At 43.5% G+C, this 11,561-nt stretch overlaps 1 protein-coding gene across 2 annotated transcripts in view; it reads left to right on the top strand.

Annotated features, from left to right (window-relative positions):
- DOCK2 (dedicator of cytokinesis 2) overlaps positions 1-11,561 on the top strand; it is a 184,486-nt gene that overhangs the window by 91,203 nt on the left and 81,722 nt on the right. The gene's annotated exons all lie outside the window — the stretch shown is intronic.

Below are 11,561 nucleotides of genomic sequence, written 5' to 3'. Positions count from 1 at the left end.
AACTCCACATCCAGTGGGATCCAGGGAGGGAAGTTACTGATGTGTAGCTGTTACTGCAGTTCTTGCAAATACAAGGCCAGTCATATCCAAGGGCTGGTTCAGTTCTGTAAGTTCAGTTCTGTGAGTGCTTTGGCATCAGAGGAGAGGTCCAGACTGAACAACCAGCAAACACAGAACAGAAAATGATTCCTGAAAATAAAAAGACAACAATTGTAGCTGAACAAATTGGCAAAGAGCATAATTTTCTTCTGCTGTCTCCTAACAATGTTTCATCTGCAGTGGTTCTGTAATTTTGGCAATGAGGTACTTGTATAGAAACTGAAACAGGGTTTATAATTTTCAGGTACCTGAAGTCTTTTTTCATATCACAGAATCACAGACTGTTCTGAGTTGGAAGGGATCCACAAGGATCATCAAGTTCCAGCTCTTAAGTCAATGGCCCACACAGGGGATTGAACCCATGACCTTGGCATTGTTACAACCAAGTTTTAACCATATGCAATACAATGCAAAAAATGATACTTATATATATTTATATCCAATGGATATAAAATATCATAGGCCTGAATCTGGTCCCAGATACAGTTCCTAAATAATCAGATTTGAAAATGGCCATTAAATCCTGTTATGGATGACATCAAAAACCAAACAACATAAATGTGAGTTCTTAATTTGGAGGCAAGTTGAAGTTTGAATACAACCAGATTAGGTTTGCTTTTTCTTCCTTTTTAGATTTGCTCATTTTAGTGTTCAGATTTGAGTAGAATTTCTGGCCAAGATAAAATTAATTTATTTTAAAGTGTGATTGATGCAGGTCTAACTTTGTTCTGGGGCGATAAGATCTCTTTCCTGTGCCATATCAGTTATTTGGGAATCAGGACTGAGTTGGCTGCACATCCATGTGAGCACACTCAGTTTGCAGCAGGAGACTGGCCTGGAGAGCTCTGCTTTGCCACCTTTGGCCAGGGCTCAGCATGGAAAAACAGACACTGAACATTTGCAGTGCCCACCAAATCTTCCATTGCTGAGAATCAGCCAGGACAAGAATACAGTCACTATGACCATGGAGCACATGTGTGACAGACTGGCCCACAAATGTGAATTCTCCTACTCCAACTATTCCAGAATGGTCTGAGCCCAGGCTCAGGATGTGCCATGAGCAGTGCTGGACCAGTAACAGATTTGTAACTGCTCAGTTTCAGAACCCACACATGAGCTGTAGCCAAATATGAAGTGCCTGTCCTGTGTTTTTATTAAGTTAAACTAAATCTGAATCTGGCTGCTAGAATAGAATAGGGATAAGAGGAGAAAATTATGCAAAATATGGGAAATGTTCTAAGAGACCTGTAAAAATCCAGCATAGTTTGGGTTTAGGATTACAATGATTTGCACTATTGGGGCTAAATTCCCAGCTCAGTGTTAATTTACCATCAATTCTTTTTCTTGTTAATTCACTGGTAGTTTCAGTAGCCTTAGTACTTCCATTAGCTCAGAATGTTTTATTTAATGTTTTAAGTATTACACAGACTTTACCATATTTAATTTATGACAATTGACGAGATGGGTGCAGTGGGAAAGATCTTGTTACAGAGTATAACAAACTGTTCTGAGGCATCATTTAGGCACTGTAATATCATTTAAGCAAAGTAATAATGTGATATTTTTCTATTACAAAGTTTTAGAAGAAAATGACTGTTGGATTATTTCACTGCAGAGAGAAATGTCACATTAAATATTGAGGACATAAATATGTGCATTAACACCAAGTTTTCCTTTGATGATTTGCAAGCATTAAGTCCTGAAATCACTGTGCTGTTTGTGCACTGGAAACAAGTGCCACAATAAACAAGTCCAACAGTTTCTGCAAATAACATTGCACTGCCAAGTTCTGAAGTCTCATCTCCCCCACTAATTACTGCAGACCTTTTACAGTGTGTTTGAGAATTTATCCAAATATTGCAGTAGCATTCTCCACTTCCCATCCCAGCTGCTGTGCTCCAGGCAGATGGACTACTTTAAAAGTTATACTTGCCCAATTAATTTCAGAAAGAAGCTTTAGAAAGCTAATCCTTTGTGTTTTAAGCACAAGTAAAAAGCCCTTAAGGGTTTTATGAGAGCTGTTTCCTTTGGCTGTAGAGGCATGTGAGAGAGATTCCTGCATTCTTCATTTGCAAAGTGCTGGTTTAACTCTGTTGGTTTTTACCTTCCTTGGCATCCAGTAGTGTGGGGTTCCTACAAACCATAATGAAGGTTTTGATGCTGTTATTTATATTAAATCAAGCTGAAATAGAAAATATATGGGTAGGATTGTCCAACTATTGGAACTGAAAACACAAACTGGTGAGTATCAATGAGTTACAGGTGTCTGTGCTTCAGTTAACAAATCAGTGTAACATTGGCAATTACTCAGTTTAAATATAATGTTCCCTGGCCCAGGAAACAATTCCGGGAGGGGAGGGGAGGGGAGGGGAAGGAAGGGGAGGGGAAGGAAGGGGAAGGAAGGAAGGAAGGAAGGAAGGAAGGAAGGAAGGAAGGAAGGAAGGAAGGAAGGAAGGAAGGAAGGAAGGAAGGAAGGAAGGAAGGAAGGAAGGAAGGAAGGAAGGAAGGAAGGAAGGAAGGAAGGAAGGAAGGAAGGAAGGAAGGAAGGAAGGAAGGAAGGAAGGAAGGAAGGAAGGAAGGAAGGAAGGAAGGAAGGAAGGAAGGAAGGAAGGAAGGAAGGAAGGAAGGAAGGAAGGAAGGAAGGAAGGAAGGAAGGAAGGAAGGAAGGAAGGAAGGAAGGAAGGAAGGAAGGAAGGAAGGAAGGAAGGAAGGAAGGAAGGAAGGAAGGAAGGAAGGAAGGAAGGAAGGAAGGAAGGAAGGAAGGAAGGAAGGAAGGAAGGAAGGAAGGAAGGAAGGAAGGAAGGAAGGAAGGAAGGAAGGAAGGAAGGAAGGAAGGAAGGAAGGAAGGAAGGAAGGAAGGAAGGAAGGAAGGAAGGAAGGAAGGAAGGAAGGAAGGAAGGAAGGAAGGAAGGAAGGAAGGAAGGAAGGAAGGAAGGAAGGAAGGAAGGAAGGAAGGAAGGAAGGAAGGAAGGAAGGAAGGAAGGAAGGAAGGAAGGAAGGAAGGAAGGAAGGAAGGAAGGAAGGAAGGAAGGAAGGAAGGAAGGAAGGAAGGAAGGAAGGAAGGAAGGAAGGAAGGAAGGAAGGAAGGAAGGAAGGAAGGAAGGAAGGAAGGAAGGAAGGAAGGAAGGAAGGAAGGAAGGAAGGAAGGAAGGAAGGAAGGAAGGAAGGAAGGAAGGAAGGAAGGAAGGAAGGAAGGAAGGAAGGAAGGAAGGAAGGAAGGAAGGAAGGAAGGAAGGAAGGAAGGAAGGAAGGAAGGAAGGAAGGAAGGAAGGAAGGAAGGAAGGAAGGAAGGAAGGAAGGAAGGAAGGAAGGAAGGAAGGAAGGAAGGAAGGAAGGAAGGAAGGAAGGAAGGAAGGAAGGAAGGAAGGAAGGAAGGAAGGAAGGAAGGAAGGAAGGAAGGAAGGAAGGAAGGAAGGAAGGAAGGAAGGAAGGAAGGAAGGAAGGAAGGAAGGAAGGAATTCCTCACTCTTTGCTGCAGCAATTTACAGATCATCACTATTTCACTGAAAAAAATCTAAGGATCTCTTTTATAGAAACGCTTTCAATGTATTAATTAATTAATAGCAAAAAGCCTGAATCAGTTTTAAATGTATGCCTTATAATAACAGTACCGGTTTTGATTAGCTCAGTTGGTTAAAACTTGATTGTAGCAATGCCAAGGTCATGGGTTCAATCCCCTGTGTGGGCCATTGACTGAAGAGTTGGACTCGATGATCCTTGTGGGTCCCTTCCAGCTCAGAATAGTCTGGGATTCTGTGAAACCAGTTTTGATAATAGAGATTCCCTGGGGTTCCATGTGGGCCATGATTCCATGGCCTCACACCCAGCTCTGCAGCCTCTTCCCCCCATCCCTTCCCTGGGCACTGCCCATCACTCCTGGGGCTTGAGATCCTCTCCTGCTCCTCCTTTCAGTGGTTGGATGTGTCAATCTGACTCACAGATATTGGTGCATTTTTAAAGTTTAGGCTTGGCTTATACTGTTAAAGCAAACCTTGACTTTGAGAGTCTCTCTGTGCCTTGTGCACACTCCTCCTGATGGTGGGGGTGGCTCTGCAGCACAGACTTACTCTTGCTCCAGTGTGTAATTGGAATATGTGGGTTGCCTACAAAAGCCCAAGATGCAAAGCCTGTCCCCTCCAACAACAATGGGACTGGTTTGCCAACCTGAGTACTGGGGTTTGAGTCCTCAGCAATGCACACACAGCTCAGTTACACTGCCAGGCAGAGGAAATTAAAGTAATTATTAACCCATCTTTCCTACCTCTGCCTTCCTGATTTCTTCAAGAGCATCAAACTTGGTTTTGGTCTGTATTTCAGTCTAATGACCAAAGTGTGGGTAGGGGAGTGCAGCTGGTGGGGATAAATGGAGCTTATGGGGAATTGCATGAAGTGGAAACCCACACAGCAATGGGGATTCTGAAAGAGTGCAGGTGTGGGAGTGTGGCAGTTCTGGGCTTTTTCTGCAATTTTGGGAGAAGGAAAATATCTGACATGGCTTTCAAACTCCTTCAGCTGCAGTTGCACACCTTAATTTTCCGTTTGACTGGTTAGCTCAAAAAGTGTGTTTTTCCTCATAGTGAAAGTGTGACATTTGTAGCATTTTGGGGGTTTTAATGCACACTTTAAGGTCAATATTTCTTGAAAAAAAAATGCTTGGGTACTTTTTCTTCAATAAATGTCACTCAGTAAAAGCATTTTGTGAGGCCTTTCAACTGGAAGATGATCAGTGTAATTTGCCTTGTACTTTTGTGCATCCACACTTTGAATTTCCAGATTCACTCTATGGCAGAGGGTTGGAACAAGGTGATCTTTAAGGAACTTTCCAGCCCAGCCTGTTCTGATTCCATGAGAGCTGGCAGAGCTGTAAGAACTGTAAGATAACACAATCAGACTCAGCAGTTTCCTGTCATGTCTGATTTGTCTTCCACCCAGTATAATGTGGATTTTCTCTGATGTGCAGCTGGATGGACATTTTCAGTTTAGAGAGTCAGCTGGATGTCTTCAGCTCTGATTTGTGTTTGAGAATAAGCTGTTTCCTAGGTGGGAGAATCCTGATCCTCAGTTTCTAAGGAATTCCTGTGACTGTCACTTTCCCTCCAAGCTGCAAATCTTTCCAGTATCCCTAAAATATTGTTGGGAGCAGAAGCTGTGCTGGGGCTGCTGTGAACTCTGTGCTTGTCTGTGGCTGCAGAGCTCTCATTCCACAGGCAGGTTCCCCCCTGCTTTCAAAATGAAAAATTACAGCCTGAAATTCAACTTTTTGAGTTAAAAACTCAATGCTTTAAGTGCTTTGGTTTGCACTTGCTTTGCTTCCAGTTTGTTTTCTGTCTCCACCAGAAGCTTCAGCAGTAGCTGTTGGCCAAGCTGATTGTGTAGCCACATCTCTTCTTTTTATAAAACTCACGTTGGTTTTATTCCCCAAAGCAGTGAGAGATGCTGAGGATAAGTTTAGAGATGTTGAGGATGAGTTTAGAGATGTCTCTGAAATCCCTGCAGTGAAACATAAATCACCTGCAAGCAAGAAGAGCCAGGAGATGGATTTGAAACCATTGGAATTGGATGGTGCTGAAAATTCTCTCCTTTTCCTGCCCTTCCTTCTTGCAGAAGGAATGGATGGAAATGTGCTGAAAGTTACTGGAGAACTGCAAGGAGGCTTCTGAAGGGAATATTTTCAGAGGAAAAAAGATGACACATGCAGGGCCTGTAAAGGAAAATCAATCCCCCAGAAGTGCAAATTTGCAGCTTATTGTGATACACAGGAAAGAGCTGGCAGGGAACAGGAAAGATGAAACTGCTGGGAGAGATTGTGAAATGCCTCTGTGTACAGGGGCCAGTTGTTGATTACAAGGAGTCTTATTGCTTTGGGTCCTGCAGAATAAAGCACTTTTTATAAAGGTAAATGTGTTTGTTGTAAGAGATGGACTAATTATTGTAGCGTGGTTTTGTATCTGGAGCTTTCCCCAGTGCACAGCTTGTCTTATGTAATACTCTTCTCTCACTCTAATTGGGCAGGACACAGAATTTCTGCTCCTGGTGCTGTGCAGGGCCACAGAGGAGTTCTCCATGTGTTCCTCTCCCTGCTCAGATCTTCCTACAGCAGTACTTTGGTTAATGCTGAACGAGCTTCACTGGAGTTTGGCTGAGAAACAAGGACTGAAGGAAAAGGCATGAAGTTCTTTCAGAAATGCTGCTTTGTGACCACCTCCAGGTGGGCTGGAGGGCACTGGGGCAGAGGATCCAACACAGATGAGGAACACAGGGCAGGGTGGATGCTCCAGTCCTCAGAAAGGGAACCTTGCAGGGATGGAAGGGATTCAAGGGCTTTGGTTAATTTTACAGCAAGATTGGAAAATTCCTTCAGGTTGCTGAGACTGGGTGGGGAAGATGCTGCAATATTTACTGCAGCAGGGAAATGGATGTGGCAAAGCAAGTCTGAGGAGTGCAAATTGAGTGTGGTTTGCCTGTAATTTGACTGAGATGATGCAATGCCATCCTGCAAGAAGTGCTGAAAACACAGTGAAAGACAAAACTATGATGAGCTTATTTCTCAATATAACATTCAGGTTTATGATACTTGAAATTCCTTTATTCTACTCTAATAAAAATATAAGTTCTTTTCCTTTGAAAAGATGATACATCCCATTGGCTGCTTCAGGGAAAAAGGCTTCAAGGATTAGAAAACATTTTTATCTCAGTATTTCTTCTGGAGCAGCCATTGGAAATTGTTCATGCAAGCTTTAGTGTCAGGAGGTAAGACACAACCCTTTATTCACTTAAGAGGAAAGTATTTCAGGCACATATTTATATATAGTACACAAGCTGGATTTTGTTTCAGTGTTAGTTTGCAAAGACAAGTGTACTTAAAACTGAGAAATTTCTCTTGAAGAACTGCTTGGATGCCTACAGGGAGATGGAATTTATCCAACGTGACAGGTTGGGGAGCTGGAAAGAGTCCAAAAAGCTGGTTCATATCACAAAATTTCAGTGCTCTTTCTTAGCAGCTGAAAAAATACTGCTAAGTACTTGATGTTTGTGTCAAAGTATGCACACATCTTACACCTTGGCCTACCCTGGGTTTATATTCAGCTTGTAAGGTGCTGGCAGATCTATATGTAAATATTTCTATAGGTGGCCTGTGCATAGGCAGGTTCACACACTGGGGTATGACAGAGGGGACAGGGCTCAGCAGTTTGGTTACTGAAGGATTAGCTCATAAAACTGACCTTTAAACTTCCTCTTTGGTTGTCAATTATAACTACTCTGTCTGTTGGAACAGCCAAACTTCCCATTTCTCCTGAGCAGCAAATTTCAAAGCTCCATTTGCGGGTTCCACTGCCCAGCACTGAAAACCAGAACACAATCCCTGCTGAACACTGGGACTTAGAATCACAGAATGGATTGGGTTGGAAAAGACCTCTGAGATCATCAAGTCCAACCCTTGGGCCAACTCCAGTCCCTTTACCAGATCATGGCACTCAGTGCCACGGCCAAGCTCACTTGAAAAACCTCCAGGGATGGGGAATCCACCCCCTCTCTGGGCAGCCCATTCCAATGCCTGAGCACTCTCTCTGCAAAGAATTTTTTTCTGATCTGCAACTTCAATTTCCCCTGGCAGAGCTTGAGCCCATCGTGCCCCCTTGTCCTATTGCTGAGTGCCTGGGAGAAGAGACCAACCCCCACCTGGCCACAACTTCCCTTCAGACTCCTACACTTGAGTTTTCTCATCATTACAGTATTTATTTACTTCAAAAAAACCAACCTTTGACTACTTGCTGCAGCCCCTTAGCTTTCTGTTTTCTCTTTTTCCCAATGAATTTATCACTCCAGAGCCAGGATGCCAGGGCAAAGCTGAGCCCAGAAGAGTTTTGCAGTGTGCTGTGCTGCAGCTGCAGGTAATGCCCTGCAAGCACAGTGTTTTCAGCCAAGATTCTTCAGGATCTCTATAACTTTCCCCTTTTTTTCCACTTCCCTATGTGGGAGTGTTCATAAATGCAAGGAGTCAGCTGTTACTCTCCCTTGGATGCCAAGCCTGGCTCTGTTGGGAGGCAGTGAGAGAGGAGCCCATGCCAGGCTCTTGCTGCAACACATTCTCCCATGGCTTCTGTTTCTTCTGCAAATACTGCAACCTGTGTGGAGGGATTGGGCCAGATCTCCACCTGGTAACAGGGCTGGACTTTACAATCTGCATCTTGAGGCTTTTTTTACCTGTGTTCCTCCAGGCCAGTGCCTCAGAAATGCAAGAACAGAGTATTTCACCCACCTGAGATGCTCTTGGTGTGCTCAGCTGAACATACCTCTCTGTGCCTCTGCACAGATGCCAGTTCTGAAGAACATTTTCAGTGTGGGGGGATTAAATTATGGCAGCTTAGAGTGGAGGACCAGAAACTGTCTGGCAGGAAGTGCTGGAGAGGGGACTGGAGCACAAGTGCTGTGGGGAGAGGCTGAGGGAGCTGGGGGTGTTCAGCCTGGAGAAGAGGAGGCTCAGAGGTGACCTCAGCACTGTCTGGAACTGCCTGAAGGGAAGTTGTGGCCAGGTGGGGGTTGGTCTCTTCTCCCAGGCACTCAGCAATAGGACAAGGGGGCACGATGGGCTCAAGCTCTGCCAGGGGAAATTGAAGTTGGAGAGCAGAAAAAACTTCTTTGCAGAGAGAGTGCTCAGGTATTGGAATGGGCTGCCCAGAGAGGGGTTGGATTCCCCATCCCTGGAGGTTTTTCAACTGAGCTTGGCCGTGGCACTGAGTGCCATGATCTGGTAAAGGGACTGGAGCTGGACCAAGGGTTGGACTTGATGATCTCGGAGGTCTTTTCCAATCTAATTAATTCTATGATTCTATGAATTATGATTATGGGCTTTGGCAGGGGGATGCTCAGAGTGACATTTCCCACAGGCTCCAGCCCCTGGTGGGAAAATCTGCAGTGCAGGGAGAGTGTGGGCTGAGATACAAGGAGCTGGGGAATCCTCTGAGGAAATCTGGTCTCAGCTGTGCCCAGGGCTGTTTGCAGGATCCCAGGGAGCCTTTCTCAGGCTTTGGGGTTTTGCAGAGCAGCCTCCAAGTCAGGCCAATGCATTGGCTGATCTGGTCTTTGGATGTTTGCAAAACGAAGCACTGGCACAACTGGCACTGAGGGTGGTAATGCAGCTTCTTGGGTGAGTTCTGCTTCATTTTATCCTCAGCCTGTCAGGAGCCAGAATTGCCCATTCTGGAGGGGCACTAGTGAGGAGCAGAGCAAGAGAGAAGCCTCTGTTTCTTGGGAGTTCCTGCTACGAGTAATTTTATATCAGAATACACCAGGCTGCTGATGTTGGAGAGTTCAGTGACATGTATTATGATTAAATAGAGAATTACATAATAAAGAAGTCTTTTGGCATGTTTGCTCCCTTCCTTTGACTTTGCAGTTGCAAATTTCAGTTCTATATCATATTGTCCATAGTCAAGGAATTAAGGAAACTCAAAGTTCAGATTTATAAAACTTACAAGTACTTGGTAAAAACACAACATTTAGTATTGTGACTGCCTATTTAACAACCCAGCAGCTTCATGTTGCAAATAAGGAATGGCAAGGGACAACACAGGTGTATTTTCTGTCCTTGTGTCTGCAATACTTCCCTTTAAATCCATGAGACAGCTGCAGGTTGAGTCTCTTTTATGAGCATTATGAAGGTAATGTTTTCAGTCATGTTTTCAGACTGGCTCACCAACTTATCCATAATTCTCTGTGACTTTATTCTGTCATTTTATACACCACTTCTGTCCTGTATATTTTAATGCCCTGCAGTTTAATGCTGCCTGTGAGGTGCACAGATTATTATTATGCAGAGCAGGTGCCTCTAAAAATGAATTGTAGCATCATTATTGCCTGACTCTCTACCTTTTCTAAAGGTGGAGAGAAGTTGCTTTAGAACAGCTTTGCTGTTTGTGAGGGGAGGATTTGGAAGAAGCCCACTTCAGTTAATTATTTAGAGCCTGAAAAATAAAGTAGCCTTGCAACTGCTCCCCAAACCTGACACCCCTCCCCATGCTGGAGCCCCAGGCACTGAGTGAAAGCTGCTCTGCAGCTCGTGCTTTGACAGAGATGCCTTTCTAAGTTACAGCATTATTATCATGGGTAGCATTGGGTTATATTATTAATATATTTATGGCTAGATACTGGTTTTCCTCATAGCAACAGCAAGAAAAATCAGTCAAATCTTGCCCCACTGGGGTAAAGCAAACAACTGGCTTTTTTGTTCTTCACACTTTAATCAAATACCATTTTTTTGTTACTTTTATTTTTTTTTTAACTTTTTTTGTTGTTGTTACTGCTGGCTTGGGACAGGTTATGAAAGTTAAAATGGTCTCAGTTCTAACAGTTACTGAGGAGTGTAGGAGCCTGGAGCACTCAAAGCTGCCAAACAACTCTTTTCTTAGCATTTAGAAAGAAAATGGGTGCTGCTTCTTTATCCAAAACTTGTCTAATTTTTTCACGGAGTAAGTTGGAAACAGTCTGAGTTACACAGGGACTGGACTCTTGTCTCCAACTCAAATGCCCTTCATGTCTGGAGGGCTTAGGGTGGCATGTTAAAAAAACAAAATGAGAAGGATGAATTTAGTTTTTCTATCAGTTGCTTTGGTGTAATCAGCTCTTCACCTTGATGATACCTGCTATTTCTTAATATCAAAGAAATATGAATGGAAATAATGTCTTAAATACATAAATTCTTAGTGTAAAGCAATGGAGGTGTCCCAACACTCCCAAGTTACAGGCTGAGGTTCAGTGGCTCTTTGGCACCACTGCAGAACTGCTCATGGAAGCAGAGGGTGGAATTCTGTGCAACTGTGCTGGCTTGGAGGATAAAATGGTGCCTGTAGTGAGACAACGAATTTAATAGGATATTAAAAAGGAATTATTACAGAAGTGAGATGATGATGCTCTAGGATGTGTTGAGAGTGATCTCGTAACATACTGAAGTATCATAGAGATCAGTGCATCTCCTGCTGGGAACATTTGGAATCAGGTGGATCTTGTGCCCATTCTGTCCTGAAATGTGTCAGAAAAGAACAGGTGCAGTCATGGGTTAAAGAAAACATAAATACCAAAAATGTAGATAAACATTTCACTGAACTCCTGGGAAAGGTGATGCTTAACCTTGGTGAGTTTCTGAGATGACAGAGGGTGGGAAGTGACCCTTTAATGACCTACTGCTGGGTCACTAAAGGAAGGATGGACATCTGTGCCCACACCAAGGGCTCTGAACCTTGCAGAAGAAATGCCCAACCTCTCTGAGCAACATAAGCCCACGTGCCAATGATGTCAAGGGCAAAACAAGGACCTGCCTGTTCCTTTGCCTCTTCTCCTATCAGGTATTTCTTAATGTCTGTGTCTTACAACTGATTTTGTGTCTTGTATAAATTCAAATTTTATTTTTAGCTTTCAAAGTTGTGCTTAGATAGTCAGAGAAGTTAATAATTGATAGAAGTGTC

The sequence above is a fragment of the Pithys albifrons genome, chromosome 15, assembly GCF_047495875.1.
Source record: "Pithys albifrons albifrons isolate INPA30051 chromosome 15, PitAlb_v1, whole genome shotgun sequence".
NCBI lineage: Eukaryota > Metazoa > Chordata > Aves > Passeriformes > Thamnophilidae > Pithys > Pithys albifrons.
Note: the sequence above shows the minus strand (reverse complement) of the source record. Positions and strands in the feature narration are given on the sequence as shown.